This window comes from Megalobrama amblycephala, linkage group LG6 (assembly GCF_018812025.1).
Source record: "Megalobrama amblycephala isolate DHTTF-2021 linkage group LG6, ASM1881202v1, whole genome shotgun sequence".
Taxonomy (NCBI): Eukaryota; Metazoa; Chordata; class Actinopteri; order Cypriniformes; family Xenocyprididae; genus Megalobrama; species Megalobrama amblycephala.
Window position 1 is genome coordinate 44830435 of NC_063049.1, and position 22909 is coordinate 44853343.

Genomic DNA, 22909 nt, shown 5'->3' on the forward strand with positions numbered 1-22909 from the left:
CTGTCATTACAAAATATCATCACATTTAGTATTACTATTATTATTATTACTGTTATTACTGTTGCTATTATTATTTATACAAATGTTATTATTATTATTATTATTATTATTATGGATTTTACTTTCTCCGTCAACACAACTTATCATCACCATCTTTAGTATCATTATTGTTATTATTACTGTTATTATTATTACTGATATTACTGTTGTCGTCATCACAAAATATTATTATCATTATTATTATACATGCAATTACTATTTACATACTTCTATTACCCATCTGTCGTTTCTGCTTATTTTTCATTGCTGTTACTATCACTGCTGTTTTATTGCTGTTTTTTGTGTTTTGTTATGTTTTGTGTTCACCCTATGTTGTAAGTTTTGCACTCCTAATAAAAAAAATAAATAAATAAATAAATAAAAAAATAATATTCTGCAGCAGTAAAATGTCACATGGAAACTAATAATGTTGAGTATCTGAGTTTTGTATTTTTATTATTTTTATTATTCAATCACTAATAACTGAGTTTAGAGCTGAATTTAAACTTGATCCGACAGCAAAATCACAGTTCAATTATTTCTATACGAGACAAACTGTAACATGTTTGTTCTGTTTAGGTTTAGTTTTGTCTCGGTTTCCGTTTGCCTGAGTTCTCTATCATTAGTTCATTAATCCTAGACCTGTTATTTAAACCCTGAGTTCAGTTCAGTTCATCGTCCGGTATCGTCTGCGTTACGTAGTTGTGTTTCTCCTCATGATTCTCCTGTAAATTGTGTGGATTATTAGATTATTTCAATACAGCCACCGTCGCGGACACTATCAGTGAATGTTAATCTTCTCTAACTAATTTAACCAGTAATTTATCACATGGTACCAGAACAGAAACAACTGAAGCCATAAAAACATGTTTAAAACTCACCATCCAGATGCCAGAAACACAAACAGAACAAAACGAATTTAAGAAACATTTTCTTCATCGGTTCACTGAAAATGTCTGAAAACATTCAGATTGATCTAAAACACGACAGGACTGTGATATTTATCTGGTTAAGTGTGAATCCTCCCCCAACCTCAGTTAGTTTCCGCTCACTTATCAGTCTCCTGTAACATCACGAAAATCAACAAGCTTCTGCTGATCTTACATTTTCAAATGAATTCTGGCCCAGAATGAAAACTAACAGCAGAAGAGTGAATTTTGGTTTAGATATCTGAATCTACTGCTGTGTTATCAGTGCAGCGAGCTGTCAATCATATTTGACTGTTGATGGATTCACTTTATTTCAGTGTAAAGATGTTTTGTGTGGAGTGGAAGATTGTGAGATTATTATTAGAAGGAGAAAATACGAAGAAACACCACAAACTACTGACACGCGCATCAACGACAAACATCCAGCAGACGCTGTTTATCCACCGACAGATCAAACCACATTTCTGTAGAGATAAAAAAAGAGGAAAAAACATTTCAGGGTTCATTTGATGCAAAAGCCAGTAAATGACATGTAAAATGTTTGCCTGTGTTGTTAAAACAAAATTCATGAGTATTGCAAACATACAGTAACCTGTGACTGTAATCGTTCATTTCGAGAAATAACATTTGGTAACCAGACAGTTTTGGTCTTGGGAGACTTTGATGAGAAATCCTTGAGCTCATAATCATCAGATGTTTTGCTTTTTGATTGCAGGCTTTGGTATTTTGGCGAATCTGAGCAAAATAACTCTTTTAAAGGGGTGGTTGATTATGATTTCACTTTTTTAACTTTAGTAAGTGTGTAAATGATGATTTATTAACAAAATTCGGGAGGAGCAGGTGCAGATAATTAAACTAATTAGCACAAGTGGAAAGCATTCAGCTAATCAACCAACAACAAGAGGTATATATACTGCAGACTTACCTCTGTTTGTTGACAGTTTATCAGCATTTTGGTTCACCCTTCTGCTATTATGTCGCGAGTTAACCTCTATCCGTCCAACAGCAATGCCAACTTCCCAGAGGATCCTACGCCCCAACACTGCACCCAAGCCCCAGGCTTCCCCGCGCAGCTGACTGCCTGCCTGTGCAGCCACACACTGGCCCAGATGCCGAGGTCAGCGAGAAGACCTCAATATACCTGCTGTCCCAATGATTCCACCTATTGGGAAGTGGAGAGTAGTGGGATTGAGGGAAGCTCTAGCCAATTTGGATGTACAGTTCTCACAGAAGCTGAATAAAGCGGAACTGTACGATCTATACGTCAATTTACAGTCAGCCTACTTCTCTCCGAAGTCCAATCCAGCTCCCAAGACGACCAGCAGGCAGAGCAAAGCCAGCAAAGCCCAACGTTCACCTTGCTCAACTCCATCTTCCTCCCGCACAAGATCTGGCTCGACTTTCAGTCCTTTTTTCAGTCCTTTGCCGCTCCCCAGATCCCTCTGCCATAAGAACTAGTTTGCCTCTCGTTGAAGCCCAGCATTTCTACTCGGCGTCTCTCTCCACAATGTCGTATGCGGCCAGGCCTGCCAGCCTCCCCTCAGCCTCTCAGCCTTTTCCCGTCGTCCATAACCCTCCCTCTTTTCAGGAACCTCCAGCTCCCTTCGCAGACACTAGCGCGAGGATGCTCAGGCTCAAACCTTCCATCAGTTCCCTTCGAACGTCTCTAACCCCACCCCTTTTCAATGGCAGGCAGCGCAAGTTAATGCGAGGGCGCCTACGCCTTCAGCTCAAGATTTTACAGCTCACCTTCATGCCAGGGCTTAAAAACGGAAAAAAAATTCAATCGTTCCACTCCGAGCAGAATCGGTATTTTAACGTTTCTGTTCCAGCGTTCCTTCCTATTATAAACGTTCCGAAACCGGTTTGATAAGAAAAAATAACGGTTAATAACGTTATTTTTATTAAGTGTAGCCTACTTAATAATAATAATAATAATAATAATAATAATAATAATACGTACTGCATTTTATTTATTAAAAAACAAAGATAGTGTATTTGCCGTCGTAGGCCTACAATTATCTTTTATAACAAGATTCTGTCCAAATGTAAACCTATTAAACGAAAGGAAAAACAATGGTTTATAAATTAAAGTATTTTTTCAAGATGTTTTAATGTTTAAAATGTTGCTGGTTTAATGTTTAATGTTGCTGGTTATAAATACCGACGCTATTCCTGAGAGGAAAAAAGTTGCATAGGCCGCATTTTATTATATTACATTATTAGCCTACACCTTTGTTTATAATGTTTGTAAACATAAATTATGAACAAAACTGCCCTATATTATTTATGTACTCCACAACAAAACCTCTAAAATTAACAGTTGGACTATTCAGGCTAGGCTATAAACGTCAAGCAAAAACAAATTAACAACAAAAAAATTATATTTACTTTTTTAACGCCATTCCAGCTTCTATTGCTATATTCAAGGCGAGAAACAGGTTTATTTATTGGAAATAAAACTAAATATGATGCAAAACGAATTAATTTAAAGTGAATGTAGCCTACCTTTCTCATTCGGCATGAATCCAACTGTTTTCATTTTCGAGACGAATGCTAAACTATTATTTATTAGATGAGCTTTGTACTTCACTCACATTATCGATGTAAAACATCATTCTTCACATAACAGCACAGTCAGGCGGTGGTCACGGGTGCTAAACGGCAGATTATATTACAGAATTGAATTGAGCAGTGTAACGTTTGGTTGATTATTTTATTTTAATATTCAACAGCTGCGATATCAAGTAAGCAATGCAAAAATTAGTGTGCGCGCGCGTGAGGCGCCGGCGCGAGCACTGTATTTGTTTTCCTTCTATAAGACAGTAAACTGTAGGTCTACTACATAATTAATGGTCATACAGGTAAAAGCAAGACATAATTCATACATTTACAAAAGACACAAATAACGAAAACAAGCAGAATGTCTGTTTCCTTTTCTAGATCTTTGGAGTGCGCCACAAATAACCACTTTCGCTTTGTTAATCTGTAGACCTAATTATTTAAGTGAAATATTTCGCGTAGCCTATAGGCTTAAATATTCCCTTTTATTTTATGTGTGTTATATAGGTAGGCCTATAGTTTTCTCCGTTCACAGAAGCGCTGCGGATCGTGATGTGACGTTGAAAATTGTACTCGCTGGTACAACAAGCTGCATATTCCTTGACATTAATTTTTACTTAATGTAGGCCTAATACTTGACGGTTGGTGACATATATCATTGGAAAAACTAATGCCAGCATTGCCATTGTGACTTACCTAACCAATGATGACTTGACAGCTGAGCCTGAGCGCGTCAGCGCGGGTATCTCACTGTAGAGCATGAGCGCAGGCATTTCACACACTTTGGATGCGTCAACATCACGTTTGCACAGGCTGTACTATTTGAATTCGTGATTGGTTGACTGCCAAATCAAAATATTAAACGGAACGATAAAATAACGTTATTAACCGGTTAATGGGCATTTCAAATTACCGTTTCTGTTCAGAACGATTACATTTGATTTCGTTTCCGTTTCTGGTTACGTTCCGGTCAAAATTTCGTTCGTTTCCGGTTTTCGTTTTCGTTCCTTAAACCGGTTCAGAGCCCTGCTTCATGCTCCATTAAATCTTCCTTTTCAAGCCCCAGAGGCCGACTCAAGCTTGAGGCCACCGCTGCTGACAAATGCAGCCCTGGCCCCTGCTTCCTGCAATCCAAATCACCATACTTTCTCTTCACAGCAGCAGCGATGCCCATCCTGATGCTTCGTCTTGATGTAGCTTTGTGTTAAGGGCCTCCAAGTCAGGTCCATCAAAGGCTATCTGAGGGGCGTCCAATTTGATTGACACACAAACTGATTTATGGCTCCCCCTCCCCAGAAATAAACAACTCTCAAACCTCTTGCCTGATAAAAGGGATCCAACAATCCAAACCCTCCTGCACCCTGATGCCAGACAACCTATAACGCTAGACATCCTCATCAAATGTATCCATACCATCCGCACAAGTTGTCAGCCCCTCAATACCGCCTGCACCCTCTACGTCATGTCCATTCTTGTCTTTTCTGGCTTTCTCAGATGCTCTGAAATCGCAATCACCTCAAAATTCAACCCGAAAGTCCACCCCACCATTTCAGACCTTTCAGTAAGTGACAGCAAAACAATCTCCTACCTGATTAAAGGTGCTAAAGAGGATCTTTTCATCGACTGAGAAACCAAAGAATGTTAGTGAGTTTTTGAAATGAGCACATGCGTAAGAACAACCCCCCTCCTTCACAGCTCATTTCAAGGGAACGCCTCCCAAAACTCGTGCATGAGTATTGGAACACGAGTGTTTACCACCGGCATTCTCTGTATCGTGTTAGTGGATTCATTATGTCGGACTCACCGCAGGTAACTCATAATCTGCAGTTGTTACTCCTGTCTCCTGACAAAAACATTGCATGCGGCGCCTGTAGAGTGTGGAAAGCTACTGGAGCGTGCAGCCGCGCACGTCTCTCACAAGGAATGTCATGGCAGTGATTGACAAGCCAGAGGGCCAATCCGTGCACGTCTTTCACAAGGAACGTAATGGCAGTGATTGACAAGCCAGAGGGCCAATTGTTTACGCGATGATCGCGTAAACGATTGGCTGATGTTTTTAAGGCCCTACCTCATGCACAGATGATGTATATTAATATTATTCCTTTCAGTGCACCTAATAAATAGTCTTTTATCAGTTAGTAAAGACAGTTTCAAGTAATATTGCAAAAATGTAGAAAACAAAACATCCTCTTTAGCACCTTTAAGCAAAGCAAAACAGATCAAGCTAAAACGGCCACTATATATATATTTTCAACCTCTCGTCTCCAATCCAACCATACCAAACTGTCCTAGCGTATCTCAAATTCAGAAACACCCAGGCTAAATCTCCACTTGAACCTCTTTTCATGGATGCTTCCAATAAACCTGCTACATGCTTCTGGTTCCAAAAACATCTCAAATCAGTTTTCCAGCAATCCGGCATCTCAGCACAAAATTTTTCCAGTCATTCGTTTCACATAGGGGCAGCAACATCAGCAGCCAAAAAGGCCTCTCCCAGCAGCAGATCCAAGCTCTAGGAAGATGGTCTTCAGATGCTTTCAAAAGCTACATCAGGACCAACTGTTTCCAAATCAAAAAGCTGTCAATCATATTTGACTGTTGATGGATTCACTTTATTTCAGTGTAAAGATGTTTTGTGTGGAGTGGAAGATTGTGAGCTTCTTATTAGAAGGAGAAAATACGAAGAAACGCTTCAACCACAAAGTACTGACACGCGCATCAACGGCAAACATCCAGCAGACGCTGTTTATCCACCGACAGATCAAACCACATTTCTGTAGAGATAAAACAGAGGAAAAAACATTTCAGGGTTCATTTGATGCAAAAAACAGTAAATCATGTATAACGTTTGCCTGTGTTGTTAAAACAAAATTCATGAGTATAGCAAACATACAGTAACCTGCAAAGGTAACCATTCATTTAGAGAAATATCATTTGGTTACCAGACAGTTTTGGTCTTTGGAGACTTTGATGAGAAATGCTTGAGCTCATAATCATCAGATGTTTTCCTTTTTGATTGCAGGCTTTGGTATTTTGACAAATCTGAGCAAAATAACTCTTTTAAAGGGGTGGTTGATTATGATTTCACTTTTTTAACTTTAGTTAGTGTGTAAATGATGCTTTATTAACAAAATTCGGGAGGAGCAGGTGCAGATAATTAAACTTATTAGCACAAGTGGAAAGCATCCAGCTAATCAACCAACAACAAGAGGTATATATACTGCAGACTTACCTCTGTTCATTGACAGTTTATCAGCATTTTGGTTCACCCTTCTGCTATTATGTCGCAAGTTAACCTCTCTCCGTCCAACAGCAATGCCAACTTCCCAGAGGATCCTGCGCCCCAACCTGCCGGCCCCTCGACAACTCCTCTGCCTGACACTGCACCCAAGCCCCAGGCTTCCACGCGCGGCCGACTGCCTGCCCGTGCAGCCACACACTTGCCTAGACGCCGAGGTCAGCCCTCACCTCCATCGGCGAGACCTCAATATACCTGCCGTCCCAATGATTCCACCTATTGGGAAGTGGAGAGTAGTGGGATTGAGGGAAGCTCTAGCCAATTTGGATGTACAGTTCTCATGGAAGCTGAATAAAGCAGAACTGTATGATCTATACGTCAATTTACAGTCAGCCTACTTCTCTCCGAAGTCCACTCCAGCTCCCAAGATGGCCAGCAGGCAGAGCAAAGCCCACAAAGCCCAACATTCACCTCGCTCAACTCCATCTTCCTCCCGCACAAGATCTGGCTCGACTCAGTTGTCGGGGCGCAGCAGCAGCAGTCCTTCGGCGAGCAGCAGTCCTTTGCCGCTCCCCAGATCGCTCTGCCGTAAGACCTAGTTCGCCTCTCGTTGAAGCCCAGCATTTTGTCATGATCACCAGTGAGAGTGCCCTATCAGCCACTAGAGGGCACTCCATCCTGGACTCTTATTTCCACCTGTTACATACACTACATATCCCATAACACACTGCCTGGACTCAGAGGAGAATGGGAGTGCGGGCATTCGTCCAGAAGTTCTGGTCACGGGCGGAGGGGTATAGTCTCTCTGATGCGGTCCTCAAGGACACAGTTAATAACTGTCTGAATGATCCTCTGCCGCAGTGTGAGATGGAGCTGGTGGGGAAGTTAAATTTTTGGAATTTCGCCAGTTACCTGTATCTGCGTAGGGATGGGCAGATTCAGAGACCTCCAGTACCCGCTCCAGCCCGTGACTCCGCTCCAGTCCGTGACTCCACTCCAGTCCGTAAGCCTGCTCCAGCCCTTGTGTCCATTCCAGAGCCCGCTCCAGCCAGTGAATCCACTCCAGAGCCCGCTCCAGCCAGTGAGTCCACTCCAGAGCCCGCTCCAGCCCGTGTGTCCTTTCCAAGGCCTGCTCCAGCCCATGAGTGTGTTCCAGCCCGTGAATCCGCTCCAGAGGCCTCAGAGGAGGTTGGCACTGAGTCTCCGCTTCACACTCGTAAAAGGAAGAGGAGGAGGAAGGCTTTAGTTATCCCTCAAGGCCTGGAGGCCTTCCCAGAGCCCGCTCCAGCCAGCGAGTCCACTCCAGAGCCCGCTCCAGCCAGTGAGTCCACTCCAGAGCCCGCTCCAGCCAGTGAGTCCACTCCAGAGCCCGCTCCAGCCAGTGAGTCCACTCCAGAGCCCGCTCCAGCCAGTGAGTCCACTCCAGAGCCCGCTCCAGCCAGTGAGTCCACTCCAGAGCCCGCTCCAGCCAGTGAGTCCACTCCAGAGCCCGCTCCAGCCAGTGAGTCCACTCCAGAGCCCGCTTCAGCCCGTGAGTCCACTCCAGAGCCCGATCCAGCCCGTGAGCCCACTCCAGAGCCCGCTCCAGCCCGTGAGCCCACTCCAGAGCCCGCTCCAGCCAGTGAGTCCGCTCCAGCTCTGCACGCTCTCCATGTCAGTCCGGTCATGGCCCAGAAGGTGGTTTTAACCTTTTATGTCTTGGCGGTCTTGCGTGCCTGGAGGATGCACACTGGTGTTGTTGACTCTGGATCAGGCGGCCAGTTCAAGGTCGCTGCCATCCATAAACAGCCCAATGCAGTCCCGGAGCAGCCCGAGCCCGCTGCCGTCCCGGAGCAGCCCGAACCCGCTGTTGTCCCGGAGCAGCCCCAGCCTGGGTCCACTGCCGTCCTGGAGCAGCCCCAACCTGGATCCGCTGCCGTCCCGGAGCAGCCCCAGCCTGGGTCCGCTGCCGTCCTGGAGCAGCCCCAGCCTGGGTCCGCTGCCGTCCCAGAGCAGCCCCAGCCTGAGCCCGCTGCCGTCCCAGAGCAGTCCCAGCCTGGGCCCGCTGCCGTCACCGAGCTATCCGCCCTCCCTGATACGGCCACGGAGGCCGTCACTGAGTTGCCCGCACTCCCTGATACGGCCACGGAGACCGTCACCGAGCTGCCCGCTCTCCCTGATATGGCCACGGAGCACCCTTGGCCAGCCTTGACGCCGCCGCCCAGGTCGTCTGCCCTGCCGCCGCCATCCAAGCCTTCTGCCCTGCCACCTCTGCCCAGGCTACCTGAACCGTTTCTGGTTTGGTTTTCTTTGTGTTATTTTTGTGCCTGTTTGTATGGACTGTCTTTATGGATTTTGACCCTTGCCTGTTTGGATTACGTTTCTGGATTACCCTAATAAATTGCTGCTATTGGATCTGTCTTCGTCTTGTGAGTACCGTGACAGATTTCTACTCGGCTTCTCTCGTCACAATGTCGTATGCGGCCGGGCCTGCCGGCCTCCCCTCAGCCTCTCAGCCTTTTCCCATCGTCCATAACCCTCCCTCTTTTCAGGAACCTCCAGCTCCCTTCGCAGACACTAGCACGAGGATGCTCAGGCTCAAACCTTCCATCAGTTCCCTTCGAACGCCTCTAACCCCGCCCCTTTTCGATGGCAGGCAGCGCAAGTTAATGCGAGGACGCCTACGCCTTCAGCTCAAGATTTTACAGCTCACCTTCATGCTCCATTAAATCTTCCTTTTCAAGCCCCAGAGGCCGACTCAAACTTGAGGCCACCGCTGCTGACAAATGCAGCCCTGGCCCCTGCTTCCTGCAATCCAAATCACCATACTTTCTCTTCACAGCAGCAGCGATGCCCATCCTGATGCTTGGTCTGAATGTAGCTTTGCGTTAAGGGCCTCCAAGTCAGGTCCATCAAAGGCTATCTGAGGGGCGTCCAATTTTTCCACAAACTGATTCATGGCACCCCCTCCCCAGAAATAAACAACTCTCAAACCTCTTGCCTGATAAAAGGGATCCAACAATCCAAACCCTCCTGCACCCTGATGCCAGACAACCTATAAGGCTAGACATCCTCACCAAATGTATCCATACCCTCCGCACAAGTTATTAGCCCCTCAATACCGCCTGCACCCTCTACGTCATGTCCATTCTTGTCTTTTCTGGCTTTCTCAGATGCTCTGAAATCGCAATCACCTCAAAATTCAGCCCGAAAGTCCACCCCACCATTTCAGACCTTTCAGTAATCGACAGCAAAACAATCTCCTACCTGATTAAAGGTGCTAAAGAGGATCTTTTCGTTGACTGAGAAACCAAAGACTGTTAGTGAGTTTTTGAAATGAGCACATGCGTAAGAACAACCCCCCTCCTTCACAGCTCATTTCGAGGGAAGGCCTCCCAAAACTCATGCATGAGTATTGGAACACGATTGTTTACCACCGGCATTCGCTGTGTTAGTGGATTCATTATGTCGGACTCACCGCAGGTAACTCATAATCTGCAGTTGTTACTCCTGTCTTCTGACAAAAACATTGCATGCGGCGCCTGTAGAGTGTGGAAAGTTACTGGAGTGTGCAGCCTCGCACGTCTCTCACAAGGAACGTCATGGCAGTGATTGACAAGCCAGAGGGCCAATCGTTTACGGGATGATCGCGTAAATGATTGGCTGATGTTTTTAAGGCCATACCTCGTGCACAGATGATGTATATTAATTTTATTCCTTTCAGTGCACCTAATAAATAGTCTTTTATCAGTTAGTAAAGACAATTTCAAGTAATATTGCAAAAAAGTAGAAAACAAAACATCCTCTTTAGCACCTTTAAGCAAAGCAAAACAGATCAAGCTAAAAAGGCAACTATATATATATATATATATATTTTCAACCTCTCGTCTCCAATCCAACCATACCAAACTGTCCTAGCGTATCTCAAATTCAGAAACACCCAGCTAAATCTCCACTTGAACCTTTTTTCATGGATGCTTCCAATAAACCTGCTACACGCTTCTGGTTCCAAAAACATCTCAAATCAGTTCTCCAGCAATCCGAAATCTCAGCACAAAATTTTTCCAGTCATTCGTTCCACATAGGGGCAGCAACATCAGCAGCCAAAAAGGCCTCTCCCAGCAACAGATCCAAGCTCTAGGAAGATGGTCTTCAGATGCTTTCAAAAGCTACATCAGGACCAACTATTTCCAAATCAAAAAGCTGTCAATCATATTTGACTGTTGATGGATTCACTTTATTTCAGTGTAAAGATGTTTTGTGTGGAGTGGAAGATTGTGAGCTTCTTATTAGAAGGAGAAAATACGAAGAAACGCTTCAACCACAAAGTACTGACACGCGCATCAACGGCAAACATCCAGCAGACGCTGTTTATCCACCGAGAGATCAAACCACATTTCTGTAGAGATAAAACAGAGGAAAAAACATTTCAGGGTTCATTTGATGCAAAAACCAGCAAATCGTGTATAATGTTTGCCTGTGTTGTTAAAACAAAATTCATGAGTATTGCAAACATACAGTAACCTGCAAATGTAACCATTCATTTAGAGAAATATCATTTGGTAACCAGACAGTTTTGGACTTCAGAGACTTTGATGAGAAATGCTTGAGCTCATAATCATCAGATGTTTTCCTTTTTGATTGCAGGCTTTGGTATTTTGGCAAATCTGAGCAAAATAACTCTTTTAAAGGGGTGGTTGATTAGGATTTCACTTTTTTAACTTTAGTTAGTCTGTAAATGATGATTTATTAACAAAATTCGGGAGGAGCAGGTGCAGATAATTAAACTAATTAGCACAAGTGGAAAGCATTCAGCTAATCAACCAACAACAAGAGGTATATAAACTGCAGACTTACCTCTGTTCATTGACAGTTTATCAGCATTTTGGTTCACCCTTCTGCTATTATGTCGCAAGTTAACCTCTTTCCGTCCAACAGCAATGCCAACTTCCCAGAGGATCCTGCGCCCCAACCTGCCGGCCCCTCGACAACTCCTGCGCCTGACACTGCACCCAAGCCTCAGGCTTCCACGCGTGGCCGACTGCCTGCCCGTGCAGCCACACACTCGCCTAGACGCCAAGGTCAGCCCTCACCTCCATTGGCTAGACCCCAATATACCTGCCGTCCCAATGATTCCACCTATTGAGAAGTGGAGAGTAGTGGGATTGAGGGAAGCTCTAGCCAATTTGGATGTACAGTTCTCACGGAAGGTAAATAAAGCGGAACTGTACGATCTCTATGTCAATTTACAGTCAGCCTACTTCTCTCCGAAGTCCACTCCAGCTCCCAAGATGGCCAGCAGGCAGAGCAAAGCCCACAAAGCCCGCAAACCCCAGTGTTCACCTCGCTCAACTCCATCTTCCTCCCGCACAAGATCTGGTTCGACTCAGTTGTCGGGGCGCAGCAGCAGCAGTCCTTCGGTGAGCAGCAGTCCTTTGCCGCTCCCCAGATCCCTCTGCCGTAAGACCTAGTTCGCCTCTCGTTGAAGCCCAGCATTTCTACTCGGCTTCTCTCGCCACAACGTCATATGCGGCCGGGCCTGCCGGCCTCCCCTCAGCCTCTCAGCCTTTTCCCATCGTCCATAACCCTCCCTCTTTTCAGGGACCTCCAGCTCCCTTTGCAGACACTAGCGCAAGGATGCTCAGGCTCAAACCTTCCATCAGTTCCCTTCGAACGTCTCTAACCCCGCCCCTTTTCAATGGCAGGCAGCGCAAGTTAATGCGAGGGCGCCTACGCCTTCAGCTCAAGATTTTACAGCTCACCTTCATGCTCCATTAAATCTTCCTTTTCAAGCCCCAGAGGCCGACTCAAGTTTGAGGCCACCGCTGCTGACAAATGCAGCCCTGGCCCCTGCTTCCTGCAATCCAAATCACCATACTTTCTCTTCACAGCAGCAGCGATGCCCATCCTGATGCTTGGTCTTGATGTAGCTTTGCGTTAAGGGCCTCCAAGTCAGGTCCATCAAAGGCTATCTGAGGGGCATCCAATTTTTCCACAAACTGATTTATGGCACCCCCTCCCCAGAAATAAACAACTCTCAAACCTCTTGCCTGATAAAAGGGATCCAACAATCCAAACCTTCCTGCACCCTGACGCCAGACAACCTATAACGCTAGAAATCCTCACCAAATGTATCCATACCCTCCGCACAAGTTGTCAGCCCCTCAATACCGCCTGCACCCTCTACGTCATGTCCATTTTTGTCTTTTCTGGCTTTCTCAGATGCTCTGAAATCACAATCACCTCAAAATTCGACCCGAAAGTCCACCCCACCATTTCAGACCTTTCAGTAAGTGACAGCAAAACAATCTCCTACCTGATTAAAGGTGCTAAAGAGGATCTTTTCATCGACTGAGAAACCAAAGAATGTTAGTGAGTTTTTGAAATGAGCACATGCGTAAGAACAACCCCCCTCCTTCACAGCTCATTTCAAGGGAACGCCTCCCAAAACTCGTGCATGAGTATTGGAACACGAGTGTTTACCACCGGCATTCTCTGTATCGTGTTAGTGGATTCATTATGTCGGACTCACCCCAGGTAACTCATAATCTGCAGTTGTTACTCCTGTCTCCTGACAAAAACATTGCATGCGGCGTCTGTAGAGTGTGGAAAGTTACTGGAGTGTGCAGCCGCGTACGTCTCTCACAAGGAATGTCATGGCAGTGATTGACAAGCCAGAGGGCCAATCCGTGCACGTCTTTCACAAGGAACGTAATGGCAGTGATTGACAAGCCAAAGGGCCAATCGTTTACGCGATGATCGCGTAAAGCAAAACAGCAAAGCAAAACAGATCAAGCTAAAAAGGCCACTATATATATATTTTCAACCTCTCGTCTCCAATCCAACCATACCAAACTGTCCTAGCGTATCTCAAATTCAGAAACACCCAGGCTAAATCTCCACTTGAACCTCTTTTCATGGATGCTTCCAATAAACCTGCTACACACTTCTGGTTCCAAAAACATCTCAAATCAGTTCTCCAGCAATCCGGCATCTCAGCACAACATTTTTCCAGTCATTCGTTCCACATAGGGGCAGCAACATCAGCAGCCAAAAAGGCCTCTCCCAGCAGCAGATCCAAGCTCTAGGAAGATGGTCTTCAGATGCTTTCAAAAGCTACATCAGGACCAACTGTTTCCAAATCAAAAAGCTGTCAATCATATTTGACTGTTGACGGATTCACTTTATTTCAGTGTAAAGATGTTTTGTGTGGAGTGGAAGATTGTGAGCTTCTTATTAGAAGGAGAAAATACGAAGAAACGCTTCAACCACAAAGTACTGACACGCGCATCAACAGCAAACATCCAGCAGACGCTGTTTATCCACTGACAGATCAAACCACATTTCTGTAGAGATAAAACAGACGAAAAAACATTTCAGGGTTCATTTGATGCAAAAACCAGTAAATCATGTATAACGTTTGCCTTTGTTGTTAAAACAAAATTCGTGAGTAATGCAAACATACAGTAACCTGCAAATGAAATCGTTCATTTAGAGAAATATAATTTGGTTACCAGACAGTTTTGGTCTTGGGAGACTTTGATGAGAAATGCTTGAGCTCATAATCATCAGATGTTTTGCTTTTTGATTGCAGGCTTTGGTATTTTGGCAAATCTGAGCAAAATAACTCTTTTAAAGGGTTGCTTGATTATGATTTCACTTTTTAAAATTTAGTTAGTGTGTAAATGATGTGAAAGTTTTCTTGTTTATTATTGTGTATAGAAAAACTAAAATAAAACTAATGAGCTGAATTATAATGTAAACATTCACAAATAATGTTTTTTAACTCTTTCCCTGCCAGTGTTTTTGAAAAAAGTTGCCTACCAGTGCCAGCATTTTTGATCATTTTCACAAAAATTTCATGGCCAGCAGAATATTTGTTGAAAAGTTGAAAAAATCCTGTTTTCGTGAAAGACTTCGTCCAGAAGGGATTCAGAAGGATGATCAAAACACAGATGGAGTCCATCAACACCTCAAAGCTTCACAGTCGTTTTCTCTTCATGGGTTCAACATTTCATTCAGTAACGTTAGACAGTTTTGATTTATATGCTGTTTAATGTTTGATGATCATGTCATTTATGTGCATCAGCAATGCTTTTATCACTTGTTTCTGCTTCTTCTTCGACTGTATTTTGATCCGGAGATTCTGTACTCTTTCAGAAGATGCCTATTAGCACCCCTTACCGCGTAACAATGAAAACACGGAAAGCTGGAAAATCTCCTCAATGGTGGGAAAAGAGTTAATAATGTAAAGCTTATATGTGGCACACTGCTGAAATTGTGTAATAAATCATGGAGAGACTCTTGAACATCAGAGTGAGAAAACTTTATTGATAAAGACAAGCAAATACATACAGCAAATGGACAGCAGAAGTAAAGTGAGATCCGTGTGTCTTATCTGAGAGAAATATAAACAATGAACTGTTTAAACTGAGAATTCAGTTTTCAGAATTCAGAATTCAATCAACACATCTCAAAAAAGTTGGGACAAGGCCATGTTTACCACTGTGTGGCATCCCCTCTTCTTTTCATAACAGTCTGCAAACGTCTGGGGACTGAGGAGACTCAAGTTTAGGAATAGGAATGTTGTCCCATTCTTGTCTAATACAGGCTTCTAGTTGGGTCTTCTTTGTCGCATCTTCCTCTTTATGATACGCCAAATGTTTTCTATGGGTGAAAGATCTGGACTGCAGGCTGGCCATTTCAGTACCCGGATCCTTCTTCTACGCAGCCATGGTGTTGTAATTGATGCAGTATGTGGTCTGGCATTGTCATGTTGGAAAATGCAAGGTCTTCCCTGAAAGGAAGGATATCCTGAAAGGATGCTCCCTGGATGGGAGCATATGTTGTTCTAGAACTTGGATATACCTTTCAGCATTGATGGTGCCTTTCCAGATGTGTAAGCTGCCCATGCCACACGCACTCATGCAACCCCATACCATCAGAGATGCAGGCTTCTGAACTGAGCTCTGAAAACAACTTGGGTTGTCCTTGTCCTCTTTAGTCCGGATGACATGGTGTCCCAGTTTTCCAAAAAGAACTTCAAATTTTGATTCGTCTGATCACAGAACAGTTTTCCACTTTGCCACAGTCCATTTTAAATGAGCCTTGGCCCAGAGAAAACGCCTGCGCTTCTGGATCATGTTTAGATATGGCTTCTTTTTTGACCTATAGAGTTTTAGCCTATAGGTTTGACCTTTAGAGTTTTTCTGGAAGTATTCCTGAGCCCATGTTGTGATTTCCATTACAGCAGCATTCCTGTATGTGATGCAGTGCCGTCTAAGGGCCCGAAGATCACGGGCATCCAGTATGGTTTTCCGGCCTCTTATTGCTACCTGTCCCAACTTTTTTGGAATGTGTAGCTCTCATGAAATCCAAAATGAGCCAATATTTGGCATGACATTTCAAAATGTCTCACTTTCAACATTTGATATGTTATCTATATTCTATTGTGAATAAAATATAAGTTTATAAGATTTGTAAATTATTGCATTCTGGTTTCTGATGGGATTGTTGATCACACAGCTGTAGGTGTTTTCATCCTGATATTCCACCTCCAGAAGAAGAGAGAGACTGATGCGGCGATAAAACACACTGATGCTGGACAATAACCTGTTTCCTTTGTACCAGGAGAGAGTCACATGATTCACATTCACTGCTAAACACACCAAATGAACATGATGATGAAGAACATTGTGACGAGTTACTGCTGATGACAGGAACAGTCAGAAGAGCTGAAAACATGAGAGAGATCAAAGACTGATCAAAAGCAGAACATTTAAAAATTTAGTAGAAAGTAAATTTAAGGTAATTAGTAATTTTACTTCAACTAATTAGTCATGATAAGATACTTCTTTAGTTCACATATCCATATAATTAAGAACTTTGGCCCAAACCCAGAGTACTCCCCCCAATGTGGGGTGGTGGAGGGATGCTGAAGAACTGTCACTGAACTTGTTGTTGGTTGAATTGATTAGCTGAATGCTTTCCACTTGTGCTAATTAGGTTAATTATCTGAACCTGTTCCTCCTGAAATTTGATAATAAAACATGTGAAACTGATATTTAACTCACCGTAGACAGTGAGACGAAAAAAAAAAAAAATAAAGTACTGAAAGTGTTGATCTCTAGTTCATAATCTCCAGCATGTTCAGTTGTGGTGTTTGTGAATAAATTTGTAAATAGTTGGTAAAAACAACAATATTTGAAGGACAGAACAAATGATCTCTACTCACCGACACTAAATGCTTTTGAAAAGTATCTGGAATAAAACCTAATCAGTAGTTCATAATCTCCATCATGTTCAGTTGTGATGTCTGTGACGGTCAGAGATCCAGTTTGATTGTCCAGCTTCAGTCTGTCTCTGAATCTCCCATCAAGAACATCATCATATACAGTGATTCTGTCAACCCCTTTAATGATTTCAGCTATTACAGTGTTTCCAAACCTCCACTGAATCACATCATCATCCTTCATTTCAGTAAGATCAGAGTTTAGAGTGACTGAATCTCCCTCCTTCACTGACACATACTCCTCTTCATCACCAAACACACCTGAAGAACAGAGTTTTCACAGATTAAAGCTTTAAAATCACTTGATGTTGGTTTGATGAAGCTTCACTAAAATGCATTTAATAATTTAAATGTGAAGTGAATAATATTCTGCAGCAGAACAATGTCACATGAAAACTAATACTGTTGAGTATCTGAGCTTCATATTTATATTATTTTAATTATTCAATCACTAATAACTGAGTTTAGAGCTGATCTTGATCTGACAGTAAAATCACAGTTCAATTATTTCTATACGAGACTAACTGTAACATGTTTGTTCTGTTTAAGTTTAGTTTTCTCTCTGTTTCCGTTTGCCTGAGTTCTCTATCATTAGTTCATTAATCCTAGACCTGTTATTTAAATCCTGAGTTCAGTTCAGTTCATCGTCCGGTATCGTCTGCGTTACGTAGTTGTGTTTCTCCTCATGATTCTCCTGTAAACTGTGTGGATTATTAGATTAAAGATTATTTCACTACAGCCACCGTCGCTGACACTATCAGTGAATGTTAATCTTCTCTAACTAATTTAACCAGTAATTTATCACATGGTACCAGAACAGAAACAACTGAAGCCATAAAAACATGTGTAAGACTCACCAGTCTGATGCCAGAAACACAAACAGAACAAAACGAATTTAAGAAACATTTTCTTCATCGGTTCACTGAAAATGTCTGAAAACACTCAGATTGATCTAAAACACGACAGGACTGTGATATTTATCTGGTTAAGTGTGAACCCTCCCCCAACTCAGTTAGTTTCCGCTCACACATCCATCTCCTGTAAGATCACGAAAATCAACAAGCTTTTGCTGATCTTACATTTTCAAATTAATTCTGGCCCAGAATGAAAACTAACAGCAGAAGAGTGAACTATTGGGTTAGATATCTGAATCTAGTGCTGTGAGCTGTCAATCATATTTGACTGTTGATGGATTCACTTTATTTCAGTGTAAAGATGTTTTGTGTGGAGTGGAAGATTGTGAGATTCTTATTAGAAGGAGAAAATACGAAGAAACGTTTCAACCACAAACTACTGACACGCGCATCAACGACAAACATCCAGCAGATGCTGTTTATCCACCGACAGATCAAACCACATTTCTGTAGAGATAAAACAGAGGAAAAAACATTGCAGGGTTCGTTTGATGCAAAAGCCAGTAAATTAATTTATAATGTTTGTTGTTAAAACAAAATTCACGAGTAATGCAAACATACAGTAACCTGCAAATGTAATCGTTCATTTAGAGAAATATCATTTGGTAACCAGACAGTTTTGGTCTTGGGAGACTTTGATGAGAAATGCTTGAGCTCATAATCATCAGATGTTTTCCTTTTTGATTGCAGGCTTTGGTATTTTGGCAAATCTGAGCAAAATAACTCTTTTAAAGGGGTGGTTGATTATGATTTCACTTTTTTAACTTTAGTTAGTGTGTAAATGATGCTTTATTAACAAAATTCAGGAGGAGCAGGTGCAGATAATTAAACTAATTAGCACAAGTGGAAAGCATTCAGCTAATCAACCAACAACAAGAGGTATATATACTGCAGACTTACCTCTATTGACAGTTTATTGACAGTTTATCAGCATCCCTCCACCACCCCATCTCCTCACTTCCAGTTCTGTCTATCATTACCACATCCGGGGAAGTACTCTGGGTTTGAGTACTGAATACTTAGGTCTGAATACTTAGGACCATGTGATATTTCAGTTTTTGGTTTTTAATAAATCTGCAAAAATGTCAACAATTCTGTGTTTTTCTGTCAGTATGGGGTGCTGTGTGTACATTAATGAGGAAAAAAATGAACTTAAATGATTTTAGCAAATGGCTACAATATAACAAAGAGTGAAAAATTTAAGGGGGTCTGAATACTTTCCGTATCCACTGTATATTTGAACTTGTGAATGTTGCTGTTTGAGCATAAACAACACCTGCAAAGTTACGACACTCAAAGTTAAATGCAAAGGGAGATATTCTCTGTTTATGGATTACAAGAAATGGCTGGTAGAGACTACAACAAGCTTCTTCCTGGTTTAGTGACATCACAAACCCTAAAATTTACATAAACCCCACCCCCGAGAACACACACAACAAAGGGGGCGGGGCCATGTTGGGCTGCTTTAGAGAAGAGGAAGAGTTGTTGTAGTAGAGTGTTGTTGTCATGCCGTCATTTTACGCCAAATTGTTTCCCAAACGAGGGTCAATTCAATGCTGGATTTGAACAAAAGATGAACATGACGGCACATGCTAGTGAATGAGTTGAATCAACTCCACAGCAACTACATAAATTTATCCACTAACCATACAGAAATATCCAGTTTCATTCTAAATCTGACACAGTTAGTTTCCGGTCCTACTCATACAAAAGGCCATACTCTTGATCTTGCACTAACCTCTGGTTTTGATGTAACTAATCTTAAGGTATTAGAGTCTGGGATCTCTGACCATAGTTTCATTTTATTTCAATCTCTACAGCTACATACCGTCACATTTCCGCCCACTGCTGCTTCCTTTCAGCCCCTGTGTGCCGGCACCTTACCCGTGCTATTCATTCCTCCACTGTCATGCAGTTTGATATGCTTCTACTTATCAGTCTCAAATCACAAAAGTTATAACTAGCACAGCAGACACCACACAGTTGATGGAAATCTTTAATACTACTTGTACTGACATCCTAGACCAGGTAGACCCTCTCAAATCGCTGAGGTATAAAATCAAGTCAAACACCCAGCCCTGGCTTAATGAACATACCCATTCCATTAGGCAATAATATAGGAAAGCATGACACAAGTGGAAGAAAGATAAACTAAAGGTTTCATTTGAAATGTTTTGTGATTCATTAAAACAATATCAAGGCACTGTCAGGACTGCAAAATCTAATTATTTCTCAGAAATAATTGCTGAAAATGCTGATAGGTAATTTTTAATACAATAGATACTGTTATGAACCCTGCAATGGTTGGCCATACTGCAACCCCTGGGACATGTGAAAAGTTCCTTTAACTTTTTTTTGATAAAATTCAGGATATTAGAACTCAGATTGTGGCCCCAGCTGTGACTCATTCTGGACCTGCGAAGCTCTTTCAGGCATTTTGATCCCGTCCTGCTCATTCAACTGGTGGATATAGTTTCATCATTGAAACCCACAAACTCTCCTATGGATAGTTTGATGAGACAGGAGCTCAGAAAAGCCCTCCAGGGCACTGACGGGAACGTCCTTTTTGGTCATGTTAAGACGGACAGGACCTCCGTGGTCATATCAAGATGTACAGGAAACTCTGGGACAACCTCCGTGGTCGTGTCAATACAAGCAGGAAACTCAGGGATGACCATGAGGCTGGATTCTAGGACTGGACCAAACTCTGGACTGGAATCATAGATTAAAGCAAGCTCAGGAGCAGATTCAAGGACTGGAGCAGGCTCTGGAGTGGACTCATGGATTGGATTTGATGTGTGCGCAGCCCACACACACCCAATAGCAGTGGCCATAATGGCCAACACTGCAATCTCTGAGGGCTCAGGCGTGGCAGCCATCTTGGCTGAGGGCTCAGGAAGAACTGCTGAGACGTGACAAGGCTCTAGGATATCTGCTGAAATGTAATGAGGCTCTGGAATGATTGCAAATACAGGAATGGAATCCGATGCGGCAAACATTCTGTTATCAGGATCTGTTGAGGGAATTACGGGGTTTGGAAATACAGAGAGTTTCGAGGTTGCAGTAACCATACTGGAGGGCATAGAAATTTGTGATGGTATAAGCTCTGCTGCTGCCGGAGCTTCCTCCACAGTAAACGGTGAACCACATAACAGTAAAGCATAGTCCATAAAGTTTCTCAGAGTTGAATTTGATTTTCCCTCAGGAAACCAGGATCTTAATGGCTCATTAAGTCCAAAACGGAAAATGTCCTTCAAAAACACATCATCAAAAGGAACCAAAAAAGACAACTCACAGAATTGATGGACATAATCCTCAACTGATAGATGTCCCTGTTGAAGATCCAGTAGCTAGTTGGAATAGTCAAAATTACAGGCAATGGTCAGGGTAGGTGATGGGACGATTGATACCGGGGCTCCGATGCTCCGAAGCAGTTTTCAAAGCACTATTGTATCACACCGATGCTTGTATCAAAATGTCACTACCATGTGATTGATGACATTTGAAGCTTCAAACATCATGCAGTATCGGAAAGTCAAGACAGCTGGTTTAAAACAATTGGCGCTTCAGCTGATGCATAAAGGAAAATGCATTTAATCATGTTTTATTGCTGGGGTCTCAGAGACCCTGAACAGAACACAAAGGTTAAACAGCTCACCCAAAATATTTTTTTAACCACTCATGTCAGATCACATCATTGTATATTTTATATTATTGATCAATATGTGAATCCGTTGACCAGGTTACACATGACACGAGTGGTGGTCTCATTGTCACAAATTAATTTAGATGAGATTACATCAGATTAGATAGAAGTCATTTAAGACGAGAGTGATTCCGTATGTCACGGACCTCCGAAGCTTTGGTCACATGCTTTTTCAAACCATAGATCTGCTCCGCAATGATTTAGATATGGTGGAGAAAACAAGTCTGACCACCAGATGTCGCTAATGCGCACTGTGTTAAAAGCTTCGAGTAATGAACCATTTTTCTGTCTCAAATGCTTCAGAAAGCCTTGGTTTCCCATCACTAGTCAGGGCAGGCAGCAAACAAGCAAAAACAAGGAGTGAGTCCAGGGTCGAAAACACAGATAGGCATGGAAAGACATCTACTAGGAAATAAGCCAACAACAGGGAAAACACGGGATACAAACGAAAGCCAAAACAATACTCAGCAACATGTGTCTGAGGGAGTGCAGCTTATAAAGGCTTCCTGATGGCAAACAGGTGTGAGTGTGATCAGTGCCTACCTGGGGAATTGTGGGAAATGTAGTTCAGCGTGAAGTGACTGCATGTGTACAATGAAAAAGTCTTAATGGTGAAACGGAGACCTCTGGTGGGGAGTGGAAGGAAGCAGCAGTGGGCGGAAATGTGACGGTATGTAGCTGCAGAGATTGAAATAAAATGAAACTATGGTCAGAGATCCCAGACTCTAATACCTTAAGATTAGTTACATCAAAACCAGAGGTTAGTGCAAGATCAAGAGTATGGCCTTTTGTATGAGTAGGACCGGAAACTAACTGTGTCAGATTTAGAATGAAACTGGATATTTCTGAATGGTTAGTGGATAAATTTATGAAGTTGCTGTGGAGTTGATTCAACTCATCCACTAGCATGTGCCGTCATGTTCATCTTTTGTGTTGAATTGACCCTCGTTTGTGAAGCAGTCTGGCATAAAATGACAGTATGTCAACAACACTCGACTACAACAACTCTTCCTCTTCTCTAAAGCAGCCCAACATGGCCCCGCCCCCTTTGTTGTGAGTTCTCGGGGGTGGGGTTTATGTAAATTTTAGGGTTTGTGATGTCACCAACCCAGGAAGAAGCTTGTTGTAGTCCCTACCAGCCGTTTGTTGTAGTCCTTAAACAGAGAATTCTTTAAAAGAAAATATCTCCCTTTGCATTGAACTTTGAGTGTTGTAACTTTGCAGATGTTGTTTATGCTCAAATAGCAACAT

At 42.7% G+C, this 22909-nt stretch overlaps 1 protein-coding gene and 2 pseudogenes across 1 annotated transcript in view; 2 read left to right on the forward strand and 1 right to left on the reverse strand.

The window, feature by feature from the left end:
• Positions 1–22909, reverse strand: part of LOC125270828 — a 455327-nt gene that overhangs the window by 392579 nt on the left and 39839 nt on the right. The window lies entirely within an intron of this gene.
• Positions 1943–6398, forward strand: LOC125269629 (annotated as a pseudogene).
• On the forward strand, positions 8434–10974 carry LOC125269630 (annotated as a pseudogene).